This window comes from Podarcis liolepis, assembly GCF_965112155.1.
Source record: "Podarcis liolepis genome assembly, chromosome: 18".
NCBI lineage: Eukaryota > Metazoa > Chordata > Lepidosauria > Squamata > Lacertidae > Podarcis > Podarcis liolepis.
In genome coordinates, this window is record NC_139572.1 from 2,586,850 (window position 1) to 2,595,097 (window position 8,248).

Here is an 8,248-nt window from a genome sequence, read left to right on the forward strand (position 1 = left end):
AACAGGGGACTCTGTTTATTCTACGCTGTGGCAAGCCACACAGCACTCCCGAATTATCTCAAAGTTTCCTGCCTCAGAAGGGTCTAGCTCAGGGGTCAGCAAACTTTTTCAGAAGACTGTCCCTCAGACCTTGTGGGGGGCCAGACTATATTTTGAAGGGGGGGGGTAATGATTGAATTCCTATGCCCCACAAATAATCGGGAGATGCGTTTGAAATAAAAGCACACATTCTACTCACGTAAAAACACCAGGCAGGCCCCACAAATAACCCAGAGATGCATTTGAAATAAAAGGGCACATTCTACTCATGTAAAAACACGCTGGTTCCCGAACCGTCCACGGGCCGGATTGAGAAGGCGATTGGGCCGGATCCAGCCCCCGGGCCTTAGTTTGCCGACCCATGGTGTAGCTGTTGGACCCCCAATTCCAGCATTTTGCTCTCAAATGGCGAAAACCCCGTGACCGATTCCTAGCAGCTGACATTCAGAGGCATTTATTGCGCCGGACAGGAGCGAGAACAGAAGTCACCATTAATAGCTTTATCCTGCACGGTTGGTGTATGAAACCCATTTAGAGGGGCCAGAATCGTCGTTTAAGTCTCTGCAACTCCAACACACACACACACACACACACGACAACAGCCAATTGACTCCTTGGCTGGAACACTTTTAACTCCAAAAACTCCTCACCCAAGAAATAGATGAGGATAATCAAATGGGAAGGAGATGTTCCCTGCTATCTCTCTGCATGATTCACAGAGCCAAAGGACTTCCTCACCCCCAAGAAATAGGTGAGGATAATTAAACGGGAAGGAGAGGTTCCCTGTCGCCCCTCTGAATGATTCACAGAGCCAAAGGACGTGGCTCCTGGCCTTATGGGCAAGCAGACCTCCCCAGCTCAAGACACAGCCGCTCCTCGCCTCCTCCAAGAAGGAATCGCCTCCTTCCAAGGAGGAGTCGCCCCCCTGAGAACAGAGACTCACGCAGGAGAACGCCCCAACTTTTTACATATTAAAAAAATAAAAATAAAACCACTGCTTTTGGGATCTGCCCTCTTCTCTGTTATTTAAAAAACGAGGGTGCCCACATAGTGCTAACCGCCGACTTCCTGTCTTGGCAAGTTTGGGCCGGGCGTCCTTTGAGGAAACTTTTCAACTCTAGGATATTCTAGGAGATACCGATCATTTCAGAGAAGAAAAGAGAGGGAGCGGCTGATAGGCTTTGAAAATAAAGAGTTGGTTAAAGCTGAGGAGGTTGTGGTGGGGTGTTTTTTTAAAAAATAAAGAGAGTTATGCTCTTATCAGAGGGGGGTGTGAATCAGCCACAGAGGCCTTTCGAATAATCCAGTATGTACATTTAATTTCCCCCTCACCCAAGAGTTTAAAATAGCTTGTGTGTGTGGAGAGAGAGAGAGGCCACTATATATAAAAAAACATTAACAGAGGAAGGATACAAACCTGTACATATATATATATATAATTTGCACGTATGCAAACCTTTTGCAAATAGATCTTTTAAAAAAGCACACATAGCAAAGCCACACGTTTTCTGCAAATTATCCCCCATGGCCATTGCAAAGCTAATAATAGTAATAGCAGCATATTGGGCCTAAACTCTGCATAGGAAAGGAAACAGGGGGTGGGCTGTCTAAAATAATTGTGCCCCGAAGGGGGTGGGGTGGACAGGAGAGGTTTAGGAGTGTGTGTGTGTTGTGTGTGTGTGACGCTTCCCTTCCCCCAGCTTAATCACATCAGATAAATTTGATGTGAAATGTGCTTTTCTTAAAAAAACCAAAAAGCCAGCCACAGGGACAGTCTTAAGGAACAATATTTGGGGGGGCGTAGCTCCATTAGAGCTTCCACACTCAAAGTCCCTTCCAAGCAAAGCTACACTTTCAATTTTTTAAATATATATATATACAAACCAATACAGTATTAATTAAAATATCGCATGATCTTGGCCGATCGTTTAATGCACGCTCGCCTCCCGTTTCTCAGAACCTCCTAGAGAGCAGACCCCCTTTAGTAAAAGCCTAACTTCGGCGGGTCTACTCTTGTGTAGGATTCAGCTCCGCGATAACTGCGCGCTTGCAACTTAAGCTTGGCAAAAATGTATCCGGAGCCACGCACACACACACACGTTTCGGGCTTCGTTTAGGAAGTTATTAGCCAACAAGCTAAGAAACATTTTAACTTGGATAGATAAACATCCTAACCCATTGCGAGAAAGTATCGCTTTTTTTGAAAAAATATAAATAGATGAATGTTGGCACGACTTCGCCAAACACGCGGCCGCGCGTATTTACGCACGGCAAGCTACAACTCAGCTTTGGAGGCGGAGGAGGGGGCTGGGGGGGGAGAGAGAGAAAACAACACACACCCCAATTCGCAAATTCTTATTTAGCAAGTTGCAAAAGAAAATAGGGTCTTACCCTGCAAAGGCGGCGGCTGGAGCAGCTTCATTTTCCTCCTTTTCTCTTTTCCTTCCAAAGGCTAAAATAATAGAATTACGCACGCCCTCTCCGCCCGAGCAAGTGATCCAAGAAAAGGGAGGGGGGAAAACCACCTTTCCAAGAGACCGGTCCTTATTGATCCGTCGCCGTTTGCCCTTGCCCTGCGCGCCCGCGCAAGCTGCGCCTCTCTTGTTTTATTTCAGCGCAGCCAGCCTCTTTTATCGGGCTCCCATCTGCAAGTTTCCTTTTACAAGCGAAGAGGCCATGGCGGCTACGGCGGCGGCTGGCTGGCTCCTTTTTGCCACCACCACCTCCTCCTCCTCTGGGTCGCTGGGTGCCTAAGGCGTGCTCAGCGCAGGAGAGACAGATCATAGGATGACAAAATAGCAATCAGATGCAAATTCCTAACCTCTGAATCAGGGCCCAGACACCGGAGAGGGGTTGGGATCCGGGGCTCGAGGGGACGTCGCGCAATTCCGCTCCTCGCGGAAGGAGCGTGTGCGCGAGAGAGGGAAAGGGGTTTGCAATTTCATTTGCAGCGCACAAGGTTCTAGTCCTCAAGGTGAAGCTTCTTTTGGGGCGGCGGGAATGCGCTTAAAAATAGCAAACGCGCGCAGACCGGGAGCTACAGGGCCCAGCACCCTTAGCAAACTACAGTTCCCAGCTCCCTTGGCACGTTGCGGCTTCCAGAAACTGCGGTTCCCGACGCCCTTAACACACGGCAGTTCTCAGAATGCTTAAACTACAGTTCCCAGCTCCCTTGGCACGCTGCGGCTTCCAGAGCCCCGGAGAAACTGCAGTTCCCGGCGCCCTTAACAAACGGCAGTTCTTGGAACGCTTAAGCTACAGTTCCCAGAGCCCCGGAGAAACTGCAGTTCCTGGCGCCCATAACAAACCGCAGTTCACAGAATGCTTAAACTACAGTTCCCAGCTCCCTTGGCACGCTGCGGCTTCCAGAGCCCTGGAGAAACTGCGGTTCCCGGCACCCTTAACAAACGGCAGTTCTTGGAACGCTTAAACTACAGTTCCCAGAGCCCTGAAGAAACTGAAGTTCCCGACACCCTGAACAAACTGCAGTTCTCAGAATGCTTAAACTACAGTTCCCAGCTCCCTTGGCACGCTGCGGCTTCCAGAGCCCCGGAGAAACTGCAGTTCCCGGCGCCCTTAACAAACTGCGGTTCTGGGAACGCTTAAGCTACAGTTCCCACAGCCCAGAAGAAACTGCAGTTCCTGGCGCCCTTAAGAATCTACACTTCCCAGCTCTCTTGACATGCCCTGGTTTCCAGAACCCTTAACCACAGTCCTCAGCGCCCGGAAGCAGCTCCCAGCACCCTTAAACTACAGTTCCCAGGTTGGTTGAGGGCGCCTTAAATGTGCGGTGCGGCTAGCGGCGTGGCAAAGCCGGGCTCACATAGATCCCAAATTAAGGGCAGCTTTAAGCAGGAAGGTGCAGAGGCAGTGCGGCCTGGTGGTTAGACTGTCAGACTGGGACCTGGGTTCAAATCACCTGCTGGGCTATGAAGCTCAGCGGTTGACTTTTGGGTCACTGCTCTGCTTGCAGCCAGCAGGGCCAATGGTTAGGGGTGATTATTCATCCATAGTTGTATTCATTCAGCTTGTTTTTATTATTGCTTGTTAGCCGCCCTGAGCCCGGCCTTGGCTGGGGAGGGCGGGGTATAAATAAAAATTATTATTATTATTATTATTATTATTATTATTATTATGACAATGGTCCCATGTTTCCTCCAGACGGCCTACGTGGTCGTTTTAATTTCCCCGTGGGTGCGTTTCAGGGCTGGGCAGGGAGCAGCCGAGGGGCAAGGATTCGAAACCTTCAGTCCCAGTCCCGTGCTCTAACCACTAGACCACACTGCCGCCCCCCCCAATTGGAGTCCAAAAACAGCCACAGATGCCCCATAACTCTCTGAGATTGCCAACTGTCCCCTTTCTCTCCCTTGTGCAAAATAAAAAAGGGGGGGGGAGAGACCATGAAAAAATGTGACATTTTTGGTTCTTTGCAGACACTCCCTAGAAGTCCTGGCAAAGTCAGTTCCGCTTCTCTCTCTCTCTCTCTCTCTCTCTCTCTCTCTCTCTCTCTCTCTCTCTCTTCATTTAAAGGAACCGCATCCCTTTTTCCACCCAACTTCCGCCCCCTCCCGCAGCTTCAAAATTTCCATTAATACCTAACTAACCAACCCCATAATTGGAATTTGCATTAAGTGGATAGGTTTGTTTTCATATCGTGGAAATAGACGGGAGGAAAAGTGAATTGTGCAAAGGGAAGGAATAGGATAGGCTGGAGAAGATCAAAGGAAACAAAGATTATTATTTGGGTTCTTTAAACCAAAAACAAAAAAATGCCCCCACCCCTTGGATTTCAGAACAAATATGTCTTTAAAAAAAATAAATACCCAAACATTATAATGCAAGGAGCCGTAGTGCCAATGCAGGGAAATACTACTCAGAGTAAGCTTATTGGAATGAATGGACCTGAATTAGTTGTGTCCTTTGATTTCCTGGATAATTCCTAGTTAGGGGGAGGGATTGGCTTGTTTCTGTTCTTGTTTTCATTAAGTATTTTGTGTTGTTGTTGTTATTCCACAAATCCCACATCAAAATCCGATACGTAAGTTTTTCCCCTTTTGTATTATCAGCTCCCCATCCCATTTCCTAGAATTTTTTTTCTTTTCCACCCTTAACTGCAACTTATCTTCCCTCTTTTATATCATAACTCTAATGCTCTATTGGAATTAATGGAGGTGGAAACCCAGCTGGATGGGCGGGGTAAAATAAGAATATTATTATTATTATTATTATTATTATTATTATTATTATTATTATTATTATTTTGTGTTTTTATCTTGTATGAAAGATAAAACTCTGGCCAACCTAGCAGTTCAAAAGCACATCAGAGTGCAAGTAGATAAATAGGTACCACTCTGGTGGGAAGGTAAACGGCGTTTCCATGCGCTGCTCTGGTTCGCCAGAAGCGGCTTAGTCCTGCTAGCCACATGACCCGGAAGCTGGACGCCGGCTCCCTCAGCCAATAAAGCGAGATGAGCGCCGCAACCCCAGAGTCGTCCGCGTCACGGGGATTCGAACCGCCGACCTTCTGATCGGCAAGTCCTAGGCTCTGTAGTTTAGACCACAACACCACTCGCGTCCCTGTTTAGGGAAGCTTTTAATGTTTGATGGTTTACTGTATTTAAATATTTTGTTGGAAGCCGCCCAGAGTGGCTGGGGAAGCCCAGCTAGATGGGCAGGGTATAAATAATACATTATTATTATTATTATTATTATTATTATTATTATTATTATTATTATTATTATTATTTTCCAAGGAGCTCATTACATGCAACCTGTCCGCTTAGTTTATCCTCACAGCAACCCAGTGAGGTATGCCTGGCCTGGAAAGATTGTACGTTGCACACACACACACCTTGGTTTCATGGCAGATTGGAGATTTGAACCCAGATCTTATCATCAGACATTTAACAACTGGTGCCAAACCCATGCTATGCCAAGAGAGAGCCCTTCAGGGCTTATAGAAATCCTACCGACAGGAAGGAAAGTTGGCACAGGAAAGGGAATGAAGGGACATATAAAAAAAATCATTAAGTAAACAAGAAATACCGGTTTCTTTCTTTCTTCTTTCGCAGTAAAAAAAAACCATAACAACCGCCCAAAGCTCTGCAAAACTCCATTGCAAAGTACTTTAGATTTTGGAAGGCCCTTTTGATTCATCTAGGCAGGCATGTGTAACAAGAAAAGAATCCAATATCTCTACTCGGACCAGGTCTCTCCACAGTTTTCAGTTTAGGAATAAGTTCTTAATTCAGCAACTTCTCTTTCCAGTCTATTTCTGAAGTTCTTTTGTAATACGACAGCTGCTTTGAGATCCCTGTATTGAATGTCCTGAGCCACAAGGATGTCCAAAGTCCGTTTCGGGGGTCTAATCCGGCCCGCTGGTCAGTTTAATGCAGCCCCCGTGGCAGTTGTTTATCTCCTGAGGTAAGGTAAAGGTGATGTATGGAAGTGAGAGCTGGACCATAAAGAAGGCTGATCGCTGAAGAATGGATGCTTTTGAATTCTGGTGCTGGAGGAGACTCTTGAGAGTCCCACGGACTGCAAGACGATCAAACCTCTCCATTCGGAAGGAAATCAGCCCTGAGTGCTCACTGGAAGGACAGATCCTGAAGCCGAGACACTCCTGTCTTCCACTGCCTCCCGCAGTTTGGTCAAACTCATGCTGGTAGCTTCGAGAACATTGTCCCACCATCTGGTCCTCCATCGTCCCCTTCTCCTTCTTCCCTCCATCTTTCCCAACATCAGGGTCTTTTCCAGGGAGTCTTCTCTTCTCATGAGGTGGCCAAAGTCTTGGAGCCTCAGCTTCAGGATCTGTCCTTCCAGTCAGCACTCAGGGCTGATTTCCTTCAGAATGGAGAGGTTGGATCTTCTTGCAGTCCATGGGACTCTCAAGAGTCTCCTCCAGCACCAGAATTCAAAAGCATCCATTCTTCAGCGATCAGCCTTCTTGATGGTCCAGCTCTCACTTCCATACATCACTCCTGGGAAAACCATGGCTTGAACTATATGGACCTTTGTTGGCAAGGTGATGTCTCTGCTTTAATGAGGTAGCAACCCTCAACGCCTACAGGACAAATATCGGGTCCATTCTCTCACTCCTGACCCTTCTTGATTCCCTCATATCGGGGGGTTGGACTAGATGACCCACGAGGTCCCTTCCAATTCTACAATTCTCTCGTCTACAAATCTGACAGGTTATACCAATAATACCAACTGCATTTCCCCAGTTGATGTATTTTATTTTATTTTAAGGAAAGGTGTGTGGGTTTGTTTTTGGCTATTTGGAGGTTTTTGTTTGGAAATCCTGACATCCAGTGGATGATGACTGCATGACAGCTGAAGTTACACTCGCACCGTAACACTTCAAAGCCACATGGTACCTTTGCCTGTTTCTCCAAAAGGATTCTGGGAGCTGTAGTTTGTTAGCAGAGGTGCTAAGAGCCCTTTGGAAATCCTTATTCTCCACCCAGACCAACCCTTCTGTTTCGAGAAGCAATGGAGTGCACATCCGCGGGTGAAATCAAACATTTTCAGCAGGCGCTGAAAAGAAAACAAAGGGGGGGAAATAGATAGCTTAGGCCTGGAAGTTTGACATTTGTAACATATCTCAGGCCCGTAAATTAAGGTTACCAGACGTCCCCGTTGCCTGGGGACAGTCCCCGGATTTACAAATCAGTCCCCTGAGAAAATCCATCCATTCCGACCAAAGTTGAAAAATATCCCCAGATTCACTGGGGAAAAAATCTGGTAACCTTGCTGTAAATTTACATTTATTATCTCAGGCCCTTTATTTTAGAGTATATAGATTTTAGGGACGTGGGTGGCGCTGTGGGTTAAACCACAGAGCCTAGGACTTGTCGATCAGAAGGTCGGCAGTTCAAATCCCTGTGACAGGGTGAGCTCCCGTTGCTCGGTCCCTGCTCCTGCCAACCTAGCAGTTCGAAAGCACGTCAAAGTGCAAGTAGATCAATAGGTACCGCACCGGCGGGAAGGTAAACGGCGTTTCCGTGCGCTGCTCTGGTTCGCCAGAAGCGGCTTCGTCCTGCTGGCCACATGACCCAGAAGCTGTAAGCCGGCTCCCTCGGTTAATAAAGCGAGATGAGCGCCGCAACCCCAGAGTCGGCCACGACTGGACCTAATGGTCAGGGGTCCCTTTACCTTTATATAGGTATAGTCATACCTCGGGTTACAGACGCTTCAGGTTACAGAC

The 8,248-nt window shown here is 47.4% G+C and overlaps 1 protein-coding gene and 1 long non-coding RNA gene across 4 annotated transcripts in view; one reads left to right on the top strand and one right to left on the bottom strand.

Moving 5' to 3' along the window:
- ARID3A (AT-rich interaction domain 3A) overlaps window positions 1–2,907 on the bottom strand; it is a 69,269-nt gene extending 66,362 nt beyond the window's left edge. The window contains exon 1 of one of the 3 annotated variants that reach the window (XM_083483870.1): window positions 2,431–2,907. The gene's annotated coding sequence lies outside the window, so the exon portion shown is untranslated. The remainder of the gene's footprint in view (window positions 1–2,430) is intronic. The other 2 variants (XM_083483871.1, XM_083483872.1) reach the window with 2 other exon arrangements.
- Window positions 1–8,248, top strand: part of LOC310697635 — a 42,109-nt gene that overhangs the window by 13,968 nt on the left and 19,893 nt on the right. The window lies entirely within an intron of this gene.